The sequence below is a fragment of the Canis aureus genome, chromosome 20 (genome assembly GCF_053574225.1).
Source record: "Canis aureus isolate CA01 chromosome 20, VMU_Caureus_v.1.0, whole genome shotgun sequence".
Taxonomy (NCBI): domain Eukaryota; kingdom Metazoa; phylum Chordata; class Mammalia; order Carnivora; family Canidae; genus Canis; species Canis aureus.
Genome location: NC_135630.1, coordinates 28,756,902 through 28,777,016, shown reverse-complemented (window position 1 = coordinate 28,777,016; position 20,115 = coordinate 28,756,902). Strand labels below are relative to the sequence as shown.

The 20,115-nt window shown below is 42.4% G+C and overlaps 1 long non-coding RNA gene across 1 annotated transcript in view; it reads left to right on the top strand.

Annotated features, from left to right (window-relative positions):
- LOC144291612 (uncharacterized) overlaps window positions 1-16,209 on the top strand; it is a 63,049-nt gene extending 46,840 nt beyond the window's left edge. Inside the window, exon 4 of the long non-coding RNA XR_013358957.1 lies at window positions 15,636-16,209. This is a non-coding gene — a long non-coding RNA (uncharacterized LOC144291612). The remainder of the gene's footprint in view (window positions 1-15,635) is intronic.
- The last annotated feature ends 3,906 nt before the right edge of the window (window positions 16,210-20,115 follow it).

Below are 20,115 nucleotides of genomic sequence, written 5' to 3'. Positions count from 1 at the left end.
GGAATTATTGTTAATTTTTTAAGGTATGACAAAGTATTGTGGCTATGTAGAAACATGATTTTATTCTTTAAAAAAATTTTTTGGGGGGCATCTCTGTGATTCAGTCAGTTAAGAATCTGACTTTGGCTCGCATTATGATCTCAAGATCCTGGGATTTAGCCCCAGGTTGGGCTCTGCACTCAGTGGGGGAGTCTGCTTCCCTCTCTCCCTCTGCCCCTCTCCTGACTCATGCTCTCTCTCTCTCAAATAAAGAAAATCTTTTTAGATTTTAGATTTTTTTGTTATTTGAATATAATTGGCACACAATGTTACATTAGTTTCAGGTATACAACATAGTGATTCAACGTCTCTATATGTTGTGCTGTGCTCACCACAAGTAAGATATAATCTGTCACCATACAGCCCTATTATATTACCATTGACTATATTCTCTATGCTGTGACTTTTATTCTGATAACTTATTCATTCCATAACTGAGAGTCCTTATATAAGCTTTTTAAAAAGTTTTACTGTACTTTTAACGGATTTTAAAAGTCTACTTGTAATAAAATTATCACTCTTCCTTTTGATTTTGTAAAGTGGTGAATTACACTGATATGTTTACTACTATTAAATTGTGCTTTCCAGGTGGCATATTGGTCATGATATATTGTTGTTTTTATTCATTACTGGGTTTAGTTCTCTAATATTTTATTCATGACATTCATATTGATGTTCATGAGTATAACTGACCTATAATTTTCCCTGTTTTTTTAAAAGATTTTCTTTATTTATTCATGAAAGACACACAAAGAAAGAGGCAGAGATATAGGCAGAGGGGGAAGCAGGCTTCCCACAGGGAACCCAATGCAGACTCGATCCCAGGACTCCAGGATCACAACACGAGCTGAAGGCAGATGCTGAACCACTGAGCCACCCAGGCATCCTCCTTGTCTGGTTTTCATATCGAGGTTATACTAGACTCCTCAAAGGAGCTATAAGACATTCTACCCATCCATTTGAATAGTTTATATATTATTGGGATTATCTTTTCTCTGAAAGCTATTTAGGACTCATCCTAAAATCATCTGGCATCTGGGCTTGATTTCCCTCTCTTTGTCTTTCTCTATGTCTCTATTTCTCTCTCTTTCTGTAGATTTTATTTTTATTGAAAGATTTTATTTATTGAGACAGAGAGAGAATGGGTAAGACACCCCAAGCAGGGGGAGTGGCAGGAGGAGAATCAGGCTCCCCACTTAGCAGGGAGTCCCATGTAGAGCTCAATCCCAGGACCTCAGGATCATAACCTGAGCTGAAGGCAGACACCCAACTGACTGAGCCACCCAGACAGCCCTCTTTCTGTAAGTTTTAAATCACTGATAACCTTGATGGAAAAGAGTCTATTCAGCATTTCCATTTCTTTTTTCTTTAAATTTTTTCTATTGGAGTTCAATTTACCAACATATAGCATAACACTCAGGGCTCATCCTGCCAAGTGCCCCACTCAGTGCCCATTACCCAGTCACCCCATCCTCCTGCCCACCTCCCCTTCTACTACCCATTGTTCATTTCCTAGAGTTAGGTGTCTCTCATGTTTTGTCACCCTCACTGATATTTTCACTCATTTTCTCTCCTTTCCCTTTATTCGCTTTCACTAATTTTTATATTCCCCAAATGAATGAGACCATATAATGTTTGTCCTTTTCCAATTGACTTATTTCACTCAGCACAAAACCCTCCAGGTCCCTCCACGTCGAAGCAAATGGTGGGTATTTGTCGTTTCGAATGGCTGAGTAATATTCCATTGTATACATTAACCACATCTTCTTTATCCATTCATCTTTCGATGGACACTGAGGCTCCTTCCACAGTTTAGCTATTGTGGTGGACATTGCTGCTAGAAACATCGGGGTGCAGGTGTCCCGGTGTTTCATTGCATCTGAATCTTTGGGGTAAATCCCCAACAGTGCAATTGCTGGGTCATAGGGCAGGTCTATTTTTAACTCTCTGAGGAACTTCCACACAGTTTTCCAAAGTGGCTGCACCAGTTCACATTCCCACCAACAGTGTAAGAGGGTTCCCTTTTCTCCACATCCTCTCCAACATTTGTTGTTTCCTGTCTTGGTAATGTTCACCATTCTCATTGGTGTGAGGTGGTATCTCATTGTGGTTTTGATTTGTATTTCCCTGATGGCCAGTGATGTGGAACATTTTCTCATGTGCATGTTGGCCATGTCTATGTCTTCCTCTGTGAGATTTCTCTTCATGTCTTTTGCCCATTTCATGATTGGATTCTTGGTTTCCTTGGTGTTGAGTTTAATAAGTTCTTTATAGATCCTGGATACTAGCCCTTTATCTGATACGTCATTTGCAAATATCTTCTCCCATTCTGTAGGTTGTCTTTTAGTTTTGTTGGCTGTTTCTTTGCTGTGCAGAAGCTTTTTATCTTGATTAAGTCCCAATAATTCATTTTTTGCTTTAGTTTCTCTTGCCTTCATGGATGTATCTTGGAAGAAGTTGCTGTGGCCAAGTTCAAAAATGGTGTTGCCTGTGTTCTACTCTAGGATTTTGATGGAATCTTATCTCACATTTAGATCTTTCATCCATTTTGAGTTTATCTTTGTGTCTGGTGCAAGAGAGTGGTCTAGTTTCATTCTTCTGCATGTGGATGTCCAATTTTCCCAGCACCATTTATTGAAGAGACTGTCTTTTTTCCAATGGATAGTCTTTCCAGCTTTGTCGAATATTAGTTGACCATAAAGTTCCCACCAATAAAGTTCCCACCAATAAAGTTCCCACTTCTGGGTTCTCTATTCTGTTCCATTGATCTATGTGTCTGTTTTTGTGCCAGTACCACACTGTCTTGATGACCACAGCTTTGTAGTACAACGTGAAATCTGGCATTGTGATGCCACCAGGTATGCTTTTCTTTTTTACTATTCCCTTGGCTATTTGGGTCTTTTCTGATTCCACACAAATCTTAAGATGATTTGTTCCAACTCTCTGAAGAAAATCCATGGTATTTTGATAGGGATTGCATTAAATGTGTACATTGCCCTGGGTATCATTGACATTTTCACAATATTAATTCTTCCAATCCATGAACATGGATTATTTTTCCATCTCTTTGTGTCTTCCTTAATTTCTTTCAAAAGTGTTCTATAGTTTTTAGGGTATAGATCCTTTACGTCTTTGGTTAGGTTTATTCCTAGGTATCTTATGCTTTTGGGTGCAATTGTAAATGGGATTGACTCCTTAATTTCTCTTTCTTCAGTCTCATTGTTAGTGTATAGAAATGCCACTGACTTCTGGGCATTGATTTTGTATCCTGCCACACTGCCAAATTGCTGTATGAGTTCTAGCAATCTTGGGGTGGAGCTTTTGGGTTTTTATGTACAGTATCATGTCATCTGCAAACAGGGAGAGTTTGACTTCTTCTTTGCCAATTTGAATGCCTTTGATTTCTTTTTGTTGTCTGATTGCTGAGGCTAGGACTTCTAGTACAATGTTGAAAAGCAGTGGTGAGAGTGGACATCCCTGTTTCATTCCTGATCTTAGGGGAAAGGCTCCCAGTGCTTCCCCATTGAGAATGATATTTGCTGTGGGCTTTTTGTAGATGGCTTTTAAGATGCTGAGGAATGTTCCCTCTATCCCTACACTCTGAGGACTTTTGATCAGGAATGGATGATGTATTTTGTCAAATGCTTTCTCTGCATCTATTGAGAGGATCATGTGGTTCTTGTTTTTTCTTTTGCTGATGTGATCAATCACGTTGATTGCTTTACAAGCATTGAACCAGCCTTGCATCCCAGGGACAAATCCCACTTGGTCATGGTGAAAAATCTTCTTAATGTACTATTGGATCCTATTGGCTAGTATCTTGTTGAGAATTTTTGCATCCATGTTCATCAGGGATATTGGTCTATAATTCTCCTTTTTGGTGGGGTCTTTGTCTGGTTTTGGAAATAAGGTGATGCTGGCCTCATAGAACGAGTTTGGAAGTATTCCATCTCTTTCTATCTTTCAGAACAGCTTTGGTAGAATAGGTATGGTTTCTTCTTTAAACGTTTGCTAGAATTCCCCTGGGAAGCCATCTGGCCCTGGAATTTTGTGTCTTGGGAGGTTTTTGATGACTGCTTCAATTTCCTCCCTGGTTATTGGCCTGTTCAGGTTTTCTATTTTTTCCTGTTCCAGTTTTGGTAGTTTGTGGTTTTCCAGAAGTGCGTCCTTTTCTTCTAGATTGCCTAATTTATTGACGTATAGCTGCTCATAATAAGTTTTTTAAATCGTTTGTATTTCCTTGGTATTGGTGGTGATCTCTCTGTTTTCATTCATGGTTTTATTAATTTGAGTCTTTTCTCTCTTCTTTTTAATAAGGCTGGCTAATGCTTTATCTATCTTATTAATTCCTTCAAAGAACCAACTCCTGGTTTTGTTGATCTGTTCCCCTGTTCTTCTGGTTTCTACTTCATTGAGTTCTGCTCGAATCTTTATTAACTCTCTTCTTCTGCTGGGTGTAGGATATATTTGCTGTTTTTTCTCTAGCTCCTTTAGGTGCAAGGTTAGCTTTTGTATTTGAGTTCCTTCCAGTTTTTGGATGGCTGCTTGTATTGCGATGTATTTCCCCTCAGGACTGCTTTTGCTGTATCCCAAAGATTTTGAATGGTTGTATCTTCATTCTCATTAGTTTCCATGAATCTTTTTAATTCTTCCTTAATTTCCTGGTTGACCCTTTCATCTTTTATCAGGATGGTCCTTAACCTCCACATGTTTGAAATCCTCCAAACTTCCTCTTGTGATTTAGTTCTAGGTTTCAAAGCATTATGGTCTGAAAAAATGCAGCGTACGATCCCAATCTTTTGGTATCAGTTAAGACCTGATTTGTGACCCAGTATGTGGTCTTTCATGGAGAAAGTTCCATGTGCACTTGAGAAGAATGTATATTCAGTTACGTTTGGTTGTAAAGTTCTGTAAATATCAGAGAAATCCATCCAGTACATTGTATATCATTTAAAGCTCTTGTTTCTTTGGAGATATTGTGCTTAGGATATCTGTCGATTGTAGAAAGCGCTACATTCAAGTCACCAAGTATAAGTGTATTATTATCTAAGTATGTCTTCACTTGGGTTATTAATTGATTGATATACTTGGCAGTTCCCACATTTGGGGCTTTAATTTTCATGATTGTTATGTCCTCTAGTTGGATAGATCCTTTAAGTATGAGATAGTGTCCCTCTTCATCTCTTATTACAGTCTTTGGGATCAACTATAATTTATCTGATATGAGGATGGCTACCCCTGCTCTCTTTTGAGGATCATTTGAATGGTAAATGGTTCTCCAACATTTCATTTTCAGGCTGTAGGTGTCCTTAGGTCTAAAATGAGTCTCTTGTAGACAGCAAATAGATGGGTCTTGCTTTTTTATCCAGTCTGAAACCCTGCGCCTTTTGATGGAGTCATTAAGCCCATTCACATTCAGTGTTGTATTGAAAGATATGAATTTAGTGTCATCATGATACCTATTCAGTCCCTGTTTTTGTGGATTGTTTCTTTGGACTTCCTCTTTCTTTTACAGAGTCCCCTTTAATATTTCTTGCAGAGCTGGTTTGGTGGTCACATATTCTTTCAGTTTCTGCCTATCTTGGAAGATCTTTCTCTCTCCTTCTATTCTGAATGAGAGCCTTGCTGGGTAATGTATTCTTGGCTGCATGTTCTTCTCATTTAGGACCCTGAATATATCCTGCCAGCCCTTTCTGGCCTGCCAGGTCTCTGTGGATAGTTCTGCTGTTATCCTGATACTTCTCCCTGTAAAGGTTAGGGATTTCTTGTCTCTTGCTGCTTTAAGGGTCTTCTCTTTATCTTTGGAATTTGCAAGTTTCACTATTAAATGTCGAGGTGTTGAGTGGTTTTTATTGATTTTAGGGGAGGGGGTTCTCTCTATCTCTTGGCTCTGAATGCCAGTTTCCCTTCCCAGATTAGTGAAGTTCTCAGCTATGATTTGTTCAAATACACTTTCTGGACCTCTGTCCCTTTCAGCACTCTCTGAAACCCCAATTAAATGTAGATTTTTTCCTTCTGAGGCTGTCATTTATTTCCCTTAACCTATCCTCATGGTCTTTTGTTTTTCTCTTTTTTCCTCAGCTTCCTTCCTTGCCATCAACTTGTCTTCTATGTCACTCACTCTTTCTTTTACCTCGTTTACCCTTGTCGTTAGGACCTCTAGTTTGGATTGCATCTCATTTAATTGATTTTTAATTTCGGCCTGATTAGATCAAATTCTGCAGTCATGAAGTCTCTTGAATCCTTTGTGCTTTTTTTCTAGAGCCACCAGTAGCTTTATAATTGTGCTTCTGCATTGGCTTTCTGTCATTGAATTGTAATCCAAATTTTGTAACTCTGTGGGGTACAGTACTGTTTCTGATCCTTTCTTTTATGGTGAGTTTTTCCTTCTAGTCATTTTACTTAATGCAGAGTGGCCAAAAACAAGTTGTACTTGATAGAAGCGCAAACTTTCTCACTGTAGTATTCCAGCTGTTCTCTCTTTAAATCTGAGACCGAATTAGGTTTTCAGGATGATTTGAAAGTTATCTAGGTAAGTTGGTGGGGACAGGTGACTTGGGGACCCTACCCTTCACCCATCTTTCCCCGCCTCCCTTCCATTTCTTCTTGAGTCAGTTTTGGTAAGTAGTATTTGTTAAGAAATTGTCTAAATTGTTGAGTGTACATGAAGTTTTAAATAATTCTCTGTTTTTGTTTCCTCTCAAGATTGCAACCTCATCTTCACCAATTTCTGTTCTTTGTCATTATTTTCCTTCCACTTTCCTTGGACTATACTTGTTTTTCTCAATATCAAGTTGATGTTTTGCTTCTGGTTTTCAACTCTCCCTTCTGATGTGATATAAGCACCAAAGTCTTTAGTTTCTGTTTAAGTACCACTATGAGTTTTAGTTCTATTATTATTGTCCATTTTTCAGGATCTTCTGATTAATATTTTTATATCCTTTGTAGCCTGTGAGTTATTCATAGATATACTTCTATATCCCTATATGTGTGGTTTTATTTGTTATTGATTTCTAACTTGATTGCATGATATGGAATCTTTGAAATTTTTTGAAACTGGCATTAGGCCTAGTATATGATCAATTTCTCATTAATATTCCTGTTTTGCTGAGAATTCTATACACTCTTTGAGTATTGTGCCTTATGTTTGTGCAATCAGCCAGGCTTGTGAATTGTGTTGTTCAAATTTTCTATATTCTTACAATTTTTTGATATGCTTCATCTGCTAATTACTGAGAGATGACTTAAAAATCCTTCAGGATAGTTGCAGATTTCTTTCCTTGTAATTAGGTCAATTTTTGCTTTGTAAATATGAAGCTATATTTTTAGCTGTGTATAATCTACAATATTTACATCATTCTGCTGAATTCTTTCCTTCTTCCATTATATGGTGTAGTCTCTATTTTTCTTAATAACGTTATTCTTTTGGTTAATACTTCCCAAGTGTATGTTCTTTTACATCCTTTGCTTTCAGTTTTTCTGTATCCTTGGGTTGTTGGTGTGATTCTGTGAACAATCCATTTCTAGATTATTTTTTTAATTCAACACAATAATCTATGTTTTTATTTTTAAATTGGGAAGTTTAGTCAATGTGTATTTAACAAGATTATGATATATTTAGATTTTTTTCTAGCACCTTATTGCACCTTATTTTGTGCTATTTGTTTTGCTTTTTCTATAACTTTTCCCTTCTTTCTTTTTAAAAGATTTTATTTATTTTTTTGAAAAGAGAGAGAGAGAAAGAGAGAGAGAGAATGAATGAGTAGGGGGAGGGGCAGAGGAAGAAGCAGACTCCCTGATGAGGAGGCAGCCCAACAGGGGCTCGATCCCAGGACTCTGAGATCATGACCTAAACTGAAGGCAAATGCTTAACCTACTGAGCCACCCAGGCACAGCTCACCTTTCTTTCTTTTATTGGCATGACTGAGTATTCTTATTCCTCTTTTTTATCCTCCTCTTGTTTAGAGGTTATGCATTCTTATGTATGTGATCAGGTAAACTTTTCAAACCCTTTTTAACACATAAACTGCCCTTCTCCAGTTTTATCGAGATAAAATGACACATAGTGCTGTATAAATTTAAGACATACAGCATAATGATTGACTTACAAATATTGTAAAATGATCACTTTAGGTTTAGTTAACATCCATTATCTTATACAGATACAAAAAAAAAAAAGAAAAAAGAAATCTTTTTTTCCTTGTAATGACAATTCTTAGTATTTACTCTTTTAAACAACTTTCAAATATATCATACAGCAATGTTAGCTGTAGTCATCACATAGTACTTATAACAGGAAGTTTGTACTTTTTGATCGCTTTAATCCAATTCTCACTCCCACCATCCCCATCTCTGGAAAAACAAGTCTGATCTCTTTTTTAATGAGTTGTTTGTTTGCTTGTTGTTTTTAGATTCCACAATGTAAGTGAGATTACGCAGTGTTTGTTCTTTCTTTGTCTGACTTTTTTAACTTAGTGTGCCCTTGAGATCTATCCATGTTGTTGCAAATGACAAGATTTCCATCTTTTTGAAGCCAAATAATATTCCATTGCATTTATCTACACTACAACTTTACCCATTCACCTGTCAATGGACACTTAAGGCTGATTCTGTATCTTGGTTATGGTAAATAATACTGCTACAAATGTGGGGGTGCTGATATCTCTTTGACATAGTGTTTTTGTTTCAGGTATGTTCCCAGAAGTGGAATTATGGGATTATATGGTGGTTCTACTTTTAGTTTTTTGAGGATCCTCCATAATGTTTTCCACCATGGCTGCATCAATTTACATTCCCTGCAACAGCACAGAAGTTTCCCTTTTCTCCACTTCCTTGCCAACACTTCCTGTTGTTTCTTGCTTTTTTGAGAACAGACATTCTGACAGGTGTGAGGTGACATCTCATTGTGGTTTTGATTTGCATTTTTCTGATGATGATGGATGATGAGCATCTTTTCATGTATTTGTTGGCCATTTGTATAACTTCTTTGGAAAAATGTCTATCTGGGTCATTTTGCCCATTTTAAACTTTGGATTATTTGCTTTTCTTGCTATTGAGTTGTATGAGTTCTTTATAGATGTTGGATATTAACCCATTATTGGATCTATGATTTACAAATATTTTTCCTATTCCCTAGGTTGTCTTTTCATTTTGTTGGTGGTTTCTTTTACAATGTAGAAGCTTTTCAGTTTGGTATAGTCCCACTTATGATTTGGATATAATATCACATCCAAAAGATCATTGCCAAGACCCATGTCAGGAAAGTTTTTTTGTTTTCTTCTAGGAGTTTTGTGGTTTCTGGTCTTACATTTAAGAACACTCAATGAAGGAAAGGCAGTCTCTTCAGTAGATGGTGCTGGGAAAATTGGATGTTCACATGTAAAAGAATGAAACTAGACCCCTATCATATAGCACTCACAAATATCAACTTGAAATGGATTAAACACATAAACTTTAACATATCAACTTAACAAGTCTAAAAGTGATCCATCTTGCACCTTGTTCCCAAGATACTATGAGGGCTCAAAAAGTACGTTAGCTCTGATCCCTCCCCACCCCACCCCCCTACCATCTGCTTACCTTGTTACTTTTGCTTGTTAACTCTCATTCTGGTAGGTTTTCTGGTAGTAGGCACCTTGTCTCTGACTCTCTGCTGTATTCAGGTGCCTTGAGTAGTTCCTGGCACATAGTAGGAGCTCAGTCAATGCTGAATAATTTTAGGATTTTGTTGTTACTCATCCTTTAAGTGCATTTATTTTATATATTCTGCACGTTAGTCACCATTGTTATTGTTGTTTTTATATCTTTATTGAGTGGCTGACACTTTTTCTTTTCATTAAGCAAGACATATTTCAATGAGAAAAAATGTATTCCCTCCCAAACTAGGCTAAGCCTTATGCTTGATGAATCATGTTGCTGGATCCCAAAGATACTGCATCTCCCAGTTGTGGTTTCTTCACCTCACAGAGCACCTGATGTTCAGAACCCTTCAAAAATTCTATAGGCAAAGAGTCTCTGTGATCGTGTGTGCTGCCCCTGGTTTATCTATCTGCCAGGGAGAACGGATCTTTAATATACATGCCAGGGATTTTAGGACAGGGCTCCCCAGTCCTCCCCTTCTTTCCATTCTCACTATTGGATCATTCGCATGAACATACATATGTGCTGTCACTTCTCCCATCTGGGAAGCAACCCTTTCTGACACTGCTTCCTCCTCCAGATACTGCCAGAGATGAGACATACTTTGAGCTGGAGCTGGCAGGGCTGCAGATGGATTGGCTGCATCAGAGAGAATGGTGTTGAGGCTGACACTGGGTGTTTGGTTTGGTCTCTTTGCAGAGATCTGCAGGCAGTTTGATATAAAGCTTGCATCCCTGAGATGGAGGCAGGAGTGGGAAGGATCAAAGCTGGGGAAGGGCCCAGTCTTCTTGGGCCACTGGTCATTCTTGAAAGAATCTGGGGAGTCTGGAGCATATTCTCACCTGGGCTCAGACAAGATCTACTCCCCCTGCTGTTGCCAGACCTCTGGGGTTTATATGAGTGTGGGTTCATCTCCCAGGCACAGCAGTACTTCTTGGGCCCTGAATGAGTAGGGTGTGTAACCCCGAGAGACTTTATGGGATACTCCTTGGACTAGAAGAAAGAAAAGGACATTCTTTCTTGCCATTGAGAGACATCACATCCTAGGTGACCTAAGATGGGCAGACAGTAAGGAGGAGTGGGACTGGCGCAGTGAGAGGGATGTTAGTCCCCAGAGGCAGGTATAAAAGGCCCTTCAAACAGGCTGTAGACAGCTGTAGTTGTTCTGTTGTTAATACTGCTTTAAGGTAGGCCCTATCTGGCTGGTACCAAGGCTCCCGGCATCTCTAGAGTACCAGAGTGTCACCTTGGTTCTCCTCAGCTGATCAGGCTCAAGAAGCCCTGGGCCTCCCTTCTCATTTGGGGGTGGCACACAGGACAGCTTCCCCAGATCTCATTTGAGCCCCACTCAAGGGCTCACTGAATTAGCCCCTGCCCTCACCACATGTGCCCTGTAAGCAGTGTCAATCTCATTGAGTCCTACCTTCCCTATCCCAAAGGGACATCTCCTCAGCCCAGTCAGGAGAACAAATAAGACCATGTGTGCTAAGTGTATCATGCAGAAACTGACATATACTAAGCAGTTTCCTGAGGATCCTTGTCTCTTGTCACCAGCTTTTCTTGTCATCTTAGCTGAGTTGGGCTCTAGGTCTCCATGTAATCATCTGCTAAACAGAGTAAACAATCTCCATTTTCCTAGCCTCTCAGGACTACTGGGAGAAGCAAATTGAGGTGTGAACTTGAAAAATGCTTAATCTAACCTTGATCTCTAAGCTCCCTCCCCCAGGCTAAGTGGGATTTCTTTTTTCCACTTTCAAGCCTTTGTATCTTCTGTGCTCTGAGGCTGCATTTGGCTGTAAGAGCCCCACATATGTCACCTCCCCTGAGGGCCCCAAACCCATCTCCCCCAGCAAGACTAGGTACCCCCTCCTCCACAGAGCTCATCACGCTCTGCTTTGCCTCCTGGTCTGTCCTCCTGAGCAAGATTGAGGTCCAGTTCAGAACCAGGTCCTTGGGTACAGCATAGATCTGACAAGAGACCCATGATGGATTTTTAAACAAACGGGTGAATGAATGGGTAAGCAAGCTAGCAGATGAACTGTGAATGACGGCCAGCTCAGGGAAGGAAGAAGAAGCTGTGGCTTACAGCTGGTGGCCCCTCTCTGGGTATGATAATGCCCTGGTGTTTCCAATTTTCTAGCCAGCCTGGTGCTTAGCCGAGGGTGACCCTAAAACTGCTTTTGAGTGGCAGGCGGGCTCTTGGGCTTGTATTCAAGTTGCTGTCCTGCAGTGGATGCCTAACCCTCTCTGCTCTCACTTGTCCTATGTATCTTCTTTGCAAGTAGCAACTTTGCATAGACTAGAAGTTGAACATTGAAGATAAAAAGGGGCCCATATCATTATCAGAGATGTTTCTGTCACCACCTCTAATTCCTCACCATGCATTTATTCTGCATTCAGCTCATTCACCTTTCTCCCCTGCCATCTCCACCAGACCTGGCCTTAAGCCACATGTTATCAGACCCATGCTTTCCATTCTCTGAGCACCAAGACTTCAAGTGCCTGCCTTCCAGGAAGCTCTTTCCTGTCTTTTGGCTCCTGTGATCCCATTTTGCCTGCCTTTCCTTTTCTGCTTCTCAGATGCACTCAATTTCCCAAACTCTACCCTGAGTTCACCCAGTACCATGGCCTGGGCACTACTGCACAAGTGTATATGTAAACTGAGCTCCCCATGGATCACATCTCAGGGGCTGCCTGAGCCCTTCACTTATCAAACTGGACATGCCTAAACTCAACAGATAATTTTTCTCTTGCAGTCTTCTCTCTTCATCTTAGTTCTGTAGTTGGCACTTCTATCCACCTAGGTGGTCAATCCCGAGTCTTAGAAATCATCCTGAGGGTGCCTGGGTGGTTCAGTCAGTTAAGTGTCTGACTCTTAATTTTGGCTCAAGTCATGATCTCAGGGTCATGAGATTGAGTCCTTGTTCTGCTCCATGCTGGGCATGGAGCTTACTTGAGATTGTCCCTCTCCCTCTCCCTCTGCTTCTCTTCCTTTCCTCTTGCTCCCTAAAAACAAGAAAAGGAAAGAAGAAAAAGAAATCATCCTGATTCTTCTCACCCTCTCACATACTACATCTGACCCCTGAGCAAGTCCCATGGTTCTGCCTTCACTTCACAACTCCCCACTTACGATCTGCATTCCCCATGAGGTGTAAACTCCATCTGTCAAGTGAATTATTGAGTCTCATTTCATCTGCTGAGGAACTCCATGAAGTAGAAATAGTAGGGGTTATTACCCTCATTTTGGAAATGGGGGGCATAGAGACTTGGGGCCAGACCTGACCCAGGATAGAACCCTTCTGTTCCTTCTGTGCATCTCCCTCACCTTCTAGTCATGACTTTAGCATGAGGATTGAGAGCATAGGCATATAGGCTTAATCCAAGTCTGGAGTTCATCCTTATACCACCTTCCCCCATATTATTAAGAGCTGTGAGGCTTTAACTCTTTGTGCCTCAGTTTCTCTTACTGTATTTCAGGAAGAAACATGCTTCTATGCTGCAGAACTGTTATGAGGGTTAGGAGAATGGATGCATGCTGTGTACTCAGCATTGTGCCTGCACAGACAGTGCTCAGGGTAGGCTGGATGTTTATAACAATGCTGCTATCACTGGAGAGTTCACCACCAGATTTCTTGGTAGAGCTGTCTACACACACTGGCTTTCTTCACTTCCCTTACCCTTCTCAGCATACTCCTGCTGGTCCTCCCACCCCTGCACTAGGAGCTGCCCCTCAGGATCATCAGGAATGCTTGCAGCAGTACATCCAGCACACTTGTCCTTGCGTAATACTGGATTTCACAGTACACCTGGCTTCCTTCATTCTGAGACTGTCCCTCCTCTTGGCAGCTGAGACACTCTTGGTTTTCCTCCAGTTCTTGAATTTCTCTCTCTCTCTTGCTCCTTTACTAGCTCCTTCTCTTTCACTGGACCCTAAGGATTGGCATCTGCCCCCAAGGCTCTCAGCCTTCCTTGCTCAGGTTTGCCTCTTCTATTATATCTTGTCCACCTGTGCACCATCACAGGCCAGCCACTCACCAGTGATGCCCCATTCTCAGTCAACCCTCACCTCCTGGCCAGCCTGCTCCCCTAAGCTCCCAATACCTATAGCTAGTTGACACTACCTTTTGGGGTCTCCAGAACACTGGCCCTGAATATGTTAAACTAAGCTGTGCTTTTCCCTGAAACTGACTCATCTTTGTCTTTCCGCCAGGGCAGGATCGTCTACCTCAAATCTTGGAATCCTGCTTAGCCTGTTCCCTCTTCCGCCCTCCATCACCTCCTGTGTCATTCATCTGCCTCATGTTTCTTGGGTCCATCTCCTTTTCCCATCTCTGCACATCACTATAGTCCAAACATGTAATTTCTCACCTGGACGGATTACTTTGCCTCTCTAATCCATTCTCTGCAAATTGGCTTATGTAATCTTTTAAAAACTCAAATTGGATCACATCACTCTGCTATGAAAAATTCTTCAATCTTTGCCTGAGCCTCTTCTGATAAAATCCCAGGTCTTTGGCACCCTGAATTTTCCTGACCTTGGTCACCTTTCCAGACCTTGGAGCCTGTTCCTGCTCCTTGAACGTCCCATGCTGTCCCCCATCCTGGACTTGCTACCTCACCTCGGTGTCACCTTCATATTACTTCCCCATGGATACCTTGCTGTGCCCTCAGACTGGGTCAGGACTTGCCACTGTTCAGGCTCAGAGAAGCCATCTCTCCAAAGCACATTCTGTGACTGCCTCAAAGAGCTGTCCACATGTATGTAGTTGTGGTTCTGTATTATTTATCTGAAGTGAATCCATCTGGCCTCTCAATTTTAAATTCCATGAAGTACTGGTGCTTCCCCAGTTCCTGTCTCCCGTCAATACCTGACCACCCACTTGAAACCTGCATGGGGTTGTCTAGCAGGCACCTCAACACAGGACATGTCTGAAAACCAAATTCCTGATCCCACTGTGGCCAGACACTCTTCCTCTGGCCATGCCTGGTGCAATGCTCCATGTGTTGAGGCTGCATTCACAGGTGTACCCTTTACATCTCTCCTGCTCTCGTGCTTGTATTCAGCTCTCACCTGTTGGCCATAACTCAAAATACCTCCCAAATTCCGGTGGGATCCTGAGCACGTTTGACACCAAGAGATGATATTTTTTTAATATTCCCCTTGCTATGGACTGAATGTCTGTGTCCCCTCCAAGTCCCTAGGGTGATGGTATTTGGCTTTGGGAAAGTGATGAGGTCATGAGGGTAGAGCCCCCAGGAGAGGATTAGTGCCATTTTAAAAGAGGAAGCAACACAAAACTCTCACTACATGAATTCACCAAAAAAAGTAGTCTGTGTGTGGACATAACCAGGAAGAGAGACTTCATCAAGAACCCCACCATGCTGGCACACTGATTTTGGACTTTTAGCCTCCAGAACCATGAAAAATAAATGTTTGATGTTTAAGCTGCCAGTCTGGGGTATTTTGTCATGGCAGCCTGAACTGATACCCCTCTTCTGTGTGACAGAATTATTTTCAGTAATAATCAATTAAATAAGGAATTATGATCCAGAAAAGAAATGCAGAGAACATTTTCTCAAATTGAACTTCATGTATACAATTATGCCAATTAAAAATAAATGAATTTTAATAAAACAGAATCAGCCATAAGAGGTTCAACTAGGGCATAAGAAGCAGCAACTAAAGGATATCACTGATATATCAACATTTTATTTACTTAATTCTTTAGTTTTAAAACAATCACTTAACAATTATAAAAGGCCACATTTAAAGGGTATTATTTACAATCAGTGACAGTTCATGTAGGAACTGAAATATGTACTTGTCAAACAAAAATTTTACACCTTCCAGTTTGTACTGTGTCACTGTTTCAAATTTTAAACACAAATAAACACCCCAAGTAGTCACATAGGATGACAGAGTTGAAGTAACTTACATTCTGCTTCCTTGTCTTCAGAACTACGTGCTATCAACATTTATTTCCAATTTACCACTTGAATGCAGTGCCTGGAGACTGAAGCAGGTGAACTGGCATGTGACCTGGCCCTGTTGGGGGCCAACCTAACAGAGTTCTCTGGATTAGTGTCCAGGTAGAATACAATGTTGACTGAAGGAAACGTCATAAAAATGTGTTAATCTGAAGTTTACAGATGTATTAATAAAATGCAATTGTTTAGAAATTAGGTAAAGTTTTTTTTTGAAGGCAGAGTATTTTATCAAAGATTCTATTTATCATTGGCTGTTTGTGGAGGTTACATCTTTTCTGGATGATTCACTCCTCATCACCTTCATGTGGGGCAGACTTCTCCCATATCCTACCTTAGCACCCACCTGCAGGATTGGACTCCTTCTCACCATCTTCCCTGCCACCTTGGCGGTCCCATCCATGCTCTCTTGCCTGGATTCTTGTCATTGTCACAGTTAGGGGCTGAATTGTGTCACCCTCAGGCTCCACCTGCAAAATTCATGTGTGGAAGCCCTGACCCCTAGTACCTCAGAATGTGACAGTGTTTGAAGACAGAACCTGTGTGGCTCAGTGGTTGAGCATCTGCCTTCGACTCAGGGCATGACCCTAGGATCTGGGGTGGAGTCCCTCATAGGGCTCCCTGCGAGGAGTCTGCTTCTCCCACTATGTCTCCGTGTCTCTCATGAATAAATAAATAAATCTAAAAAAAAAAAAAAGAAGACAGAATCTGTAGAGAGGTAATTAAGATAAAATGTGGTGGGTTTTAATCTAGCATGACTGGCATCATTCTAAGAAAAGGAGATCGGAACACAGACACATGCAGAGGAAAAGACCACATGAAGACCCAGGGGGAAGACTACTGGCTGTGTGATTTGTTATGGCTGCCTAAGCTGACTGGTAAGAGGTTCGCATGTTTCTGTCCTTGCCCCGACTCCAGTCACACAGTGATTCTTCATGTCAGACACCCTCCAAAGGTCCCCATTACCCTAAAGTAGGAGCCACAGGCCCTGCTGGAAAGACTTCCAAACTCAGTCATTCCCCTCCCACCACACCCTCGCAGGACCCAAGCCTCCACTGCTCCTCCTCAAACACCCCAGACCCTTCCACCATGGGGCCTTTGTCTTTCTTGTGGTTACTCTGCAGGAATGCTTCTCCCTCAGGGTTCACACTGCTAGTTCCACCATGGATTCCTTATTAAAAGGTTACCTCTTAGTGAACCTGGGTGGCTCAGTTGGTTAAATGGTTAAGCATCCAACTCTTGATTTCTGTTGGGGTCATGATCTCAGGGCTGTGAGCTCGAACCCCACATTGGGTTTCACACTGGGTGTGGAGCCTACTTAAGATTCTCTTTCTCCCTCTATCCCCTCCTTTCTAAAAAAAAAAAAAATTTTTTAAGATTTTATTTATTTATTCATGATAGTCACACAGAGAGAGACAGAGAGGCAGAAACACAGGCAGAGGGAGAAGCAGGCTCCATGCAGGGAGCCCGACGTGGGATTCTGATCCCGGGTCTCCAGGATCGCGCCCCGGGCCAAAGGCAGGTGCCAAACTGCTGCGCCACCCAGGGTTCCCCTAAAATTTTTTTTTAAAAAGCCACCTGTTCTGTGAGGCCTGGCAAAACTTCACCTCACTTCACCTCACCTCAGCACTTTCCTTTCAACCATTTCCTCTCCCTGCTTGTCTTCATACCTAGCGCACAATCTCACATTCTAGCACGCTGTGTCTATCTCTGCTGCCTCTTCTGGTACAAAGAAGGCTCTCTGCCCTGAATCTCAGTTCCTAGGACAGTGCTTGGTATCGAGTAGGTGACCAACTATTCACAGAAAGAATGAGTACATGAATAAGTGTCAGAGCCCATGCACCCCTGCCTACCAGAGCAGAAAGCAGCTCTGGCTTGTTAACAACTCCATACCCAGGGCCTGGGCTAACATCTGGCACATCGAAATTCTGAATTCAAATGTGCCAATTCCCTTGGATTTCACCACACTCTCTGAGCAGATTTCTCCACTCTCCCTGTGGTGACCAGAGTATGGCAGCTAAGATTGCAGAATTCCCCCCCTCCCCCCCGCCCCAAGACTTGGCTCTTTCAACTGGGAAGTGAAATGGGATGTCAGGAAGCGATGGGTGGATGTAAGAGGCTCAGAGGGCTTCAGAAGGGATGCAGGTTAGAGGAAGTCTCTGGAAGATAATTCACTCATAAAAACAGACAGAAGGGTTTGGGGTGGAATCATCCAGTCACCGTGCATTTTGTCTGGGAAACAAAGCCCAGAGAAGAGCTGTATACCCTTTACTGATTCACTAGTTACATTTTGAAACCCCTGCCACCCTGGCGGTGGGGAGGATTATATCAAGTCTTGTCTACTGGGCATTGAGGGGGGCACTTGACAGGATGAGCACTGGGTGTTATTCTGTATGTTGGCAAATTGAACACCGATAAAAAATAAATTTATTATAAAAAAAAAGTCTTGTCTACTTTCCCAGTCCATGGCCACTTAACTCTCCTTGCGGGGACTCCACCCCTCTTGGAGGCACCCAAGAACCTCAAGCTTAGGCCAGGCTAAATTGCCAGTGGCCTGAAAATATTCCTTGGGGAAAGGTACTTTCAAAGTTGTCATTTCAGGCTTCCTGGGAAGGGCTATGTAGGAAGATACATCAGATTTTCCTGCGGGTGAGGAGAAAAGTGCTTTCCTTCTGCCCCTCAGTTTGTTTAGCTATAACCAGAGAATGACCACAGATACCTGGCAGGTTCATGTGAGGGTCAAGGAAAATGTAGCGAAGCAGTCGTCCTGTGGTTTGAACTCCATTAATGCTGGGAACTAACACCACCACCATAGCTACCAGGAGGATGCAGCCAAGAGCCTCCAGTCCTGGAGTTCAGGCGCGACAAAGAGGCACTGGGTGCCCAGCTGCTTCCTCCTTCCTGCCCAGCAGCCATGCCCACTAGGCTGGTGATAGCTCTGCACTTCTGAGGTTCCCATGGTGATGGGATTACTAAACACTGGGGCCATTAGGCTTGCCCTGAGGGTTTGAGAGCAGCTATCCTGAGGCAGCCTTTTAAGCCAAGGGACCATCATGGAAGTGTATTTTATGCAGACTGCCAAGTGTGTGTGATTTATTCAGTACCTGGCTTCTTTAAAATGTTAGCAAACTCTCCTGGTATTAATTTCAAAGCCATTTACTGAGTGAAGGGAGAAGGGCAGACTTTCCTTTTCTGAGGGCAAAGTCCATTAGAAGTGGAGCTAATTCTCTTTTGCTTGTGATGGGGTACTCTCAGGGATGGGGGAGTCTCAAAGAGGACCCCAAATGGTTCTGCATCCCTTTGGCTGACCCTTGACTGTGAGATTGGTCAGTCAAGGCCTGAGGAACCCTGATGGCATCTGATCCAGGCCACAGTGATGAGATGCAGCCCTCTGGGGCCAGCACCTCAGAGACCAGTAGTGACAAACATCTCGGTTTGTCTGTTTAGTTTTTAGCATGGAATTCTGGGAAGCCTGACACAGTCTGGCCCGCCACCCCCACACATGGGTCCACCTTCCCCACTGCTGGCACACTGAGGCATCCACACAGCATCTCCTGTGTCCCCTCACACCTTTGTTCTTCTTTATTATGAATGGGATGGGAGGGATCAGAGCTGTAGTGGTCACTCAGGCCAATGGGGAGACAATTATATTCCCTGACCCTGGAGCACTGCCTAGGGGTGGGGAGCTGACTCTCCAGGATTAAATGACTTCTGCATCCACCAGAAGGCAGTGGTTGTTGCCTACAGGGAGATTAGCCACTCCTCCTGGGCCTTTGGAATAGGAGGCTCTTCCAGATTCTTGGGAGAAAAGTGGTCATGTAATTGTCTCCTGGGCTAAGGAATTATTTTAGTCCACTTCTTCCTTTATGGACCAGAGCCTGTGCTGGGGGCTGAGAAACACTGAGACATAAAATACTAATTTTGTTCTGGGGTTGGGGCGGGGGGAAGGTCTGTGGGAGGGACACACACCAGAGGGAGAAAGGAGATGCCAGGTGTGTGTGTGTGTGTGTGTGTGTGTGTGCCTATGTGAAGCATCTGTCCCAGTCTCGAGGGCTGGAGAGCTGACAGAGGAGGGCTCCTGGGGATGATGAGACACAGAAACAGGGAGCTATGGGAATGGTCTTGACTGAGCATAGTGCTGGAAGGTTCTCTGGGTGGCTTCAAAAAGCCACATAAACCCAAGAAACTTGTAGTCACAGTGAAATGAGGCCTGGGGATGCCCTTTTCTCTCTATATCCTCCTCCCCTCACTCCCAGTGGTGGTGTTTTGAGGCAGGACTCAAAGATTTTCCTACTTTTCAGATGTCACAGTGAGGGGAGGGATGTTAAAAATAGAGAAATTCTGTGGCTGGGGAAGTGAGGGTGCATTCTTCACTTAACTAACAATGAAGAGACTGTACAGGGGGGAAATATCTTGCTATCTGCTTGGAGGGCCTGGAAACAGAACTCTTCT